Consider the following 2,177-nt stretch of genomic DNA (forward strand, 5'->3'; position numbering starts at 1 on the left):
CAGAGGAAGGAAAGGGGGATCTGCAGACAGATGAGAGGGAGGGCGGAGGCAAGACCTTCTGCCAGGAACAAGGGTGGGAAGAGTGTTTCAGGAAAGTGATGGAATACTTGGAGTAAGCGCCATGAGGCATGCAAAAGAGAGAATGGCCTGTCCAGGAGTGAGGGGGTTCAGTGGGCGGAAGCCACGAGCCTGCAGGGGTGCCTCCCAGCATGCTTCTGTTAATTTCTTCAGGGATGGAGACAGCCTGGAAGTAGAAGCGGATGGCAAAGTCATCACTGGCCATGGGTTGGCCAGCGGGTACAGCAGTAGGACCACCCTCCCCGCTTCTCCAGTTGGGACAGGACAGGAAGTAAGCAGTGAAGGTGCAACTATGTGACTGGATTCTGGCTGATGAGATGTAAGAAAAGGTTTTGGATGAGAAGGCTGCAGAATGGGTGGATAGACTGCTGGGGCTCTCTCTTATGCTCTTCCCTCATCATCCTTCCTCCATCATGCTGTCTGGAATGTAGACACCATGGCTGGAGCGCAGACAGCCATCTTGGACTGTGAGACTATGTGCTAAGGATGAACAGCAAGGGAAGAGGAGCATGGGTCCTCGATGCACTTAGAGCCACCATTCCACCTCTGGGCGAACTCCAGACTTGTTTTATGCGAGACATAAACTGTAATGATTTTAAGGACTGTTATTTTGGGTTTTCTATTATATGTCAGTGACCCTAATCCTAACAGATACAGATCAAGTATGCGGAAGTCATGGGTAATTATAAGAATGTCAGTAAAATGATTGACCGAAGCGTCTTAACAAAGTAGGAAAGGACAGGGAGCCAAGATGTAGACAGTACATTGGAGAATGAGGGCTCCAGCCCTTGGGGCACTAACAGAGCAGAGCAGGCTGGCAGGGGCAGAAGGTTTTTAAGAATGGAAAACCGGAAGTTGTGGTTAGTAAGTAGAATTTCTGATTTTATGGTTTCGGAGTTTTCTCGGCAAGATGTGGCCATAGTAAGTGCTAACATTTCCTAAATGCTTCCTATGCAGCCGGCTCCCTTTTAATTGGCGTGCCGAATCTCACTCCTCACCATAACTCTGGAAGGTAGTTTCTTTTGTCAGCCTGTTTCATACATAAAGAAACTGAGGCTCAGAGAGGTCAAGAAACTTATCCACTAACTGGCTGGGGTGGCATTAGAACTCAGACAACATGACTACAGAGCCCAAGCTCTTAGCTGCGCCCACTCTTTTGCCTTCCACCATATGGGGGACCACCGTCGGGGTCTACCAGGAGAATCACACAAGCACAGAGAGGTGATGGCTTGTGAGGCGGCTGGTGGCTGCATCTTCTGGATGGACATTCAAACCCCCAGCATGGCTGCAGCAGGCGGGGTGGAGGGGAAGGCAGTGAGCCACAGTACTAGACAATGAGTTTACAGACCAGGGCGAGCAGAGGGCGGACAGTCATGACGGGAGCCTTGAAAGAGTATTATGAAGGAGCTGAGATCTGGCCACCCGGGAGCGCACCAACCCTGGCCCTGGCCTTGGGGTCTGAGCCTTGGAAGACAACACAGAGTCCAGGGAACCAGCACCCCATAGTGTGCGTTAGATTCCAGCTGAAGCAGAAGGGCGGGCTCTAGAACCAGATGGCCCGGGTTCCTCAGACAAGTTACCTAACCTTTTGTGCCTCCGTGTTCTCACGTGTATGGGCACAGTAATCGTTCCCACCTTGTAAGACTGTGAAGATGAAATGAATGAGCACTCTGCCCAGTGCCTTAGCAGCCTAGCACACTGTGAGCACTCAGCACTGCTGAGGTTGCCGTTTCAGAGCTTCGTGGAGAAGGTAAAGTGTTGGGACAGAGCAGAGCAAGATGAGGAGAGGCTTCTGGAATGGACGAGGACGAACCACAGAGCTTGGCCAAGCTCCTGTCAGCGAAGGCTCCTACCCCCGTCCTCTGGGCATCGCCGTGGACATGTCCCTAGACCTCTTCTCCTCGGGATACTGGCTCGTCATTCTGTTTCTAACATAAGGAAAGAACCCTTTTTAACTAAAGGTCTGAACATCTCGGGAAGGGGGAAGTGTTTTCGACTCTGAGCGCCGAGAACTGCCCCGGCTTTGCCGGCACAGCTAGGATGGGGCCTGGCTCTGTTTCACTGTCCTCCTCATCCTGCAGGTGCCCTATTCCCCAGCT

The sequence above is a fragment of the Pteropus alecto genome, unplaced genomic scaffold, assembly GCF_000325575.1.
Source record: "Pteropus alecto unplaced genomic scaffold, ASM32557v1 scaffold146, whole genome shotgun sequence".
NCBI classification, from domain to species: Eukaryota; Metazoa; Chordata; class Mammalia; order Chiroptera; family Pteropodidae; genus Pteropus; species Pteropus alecto.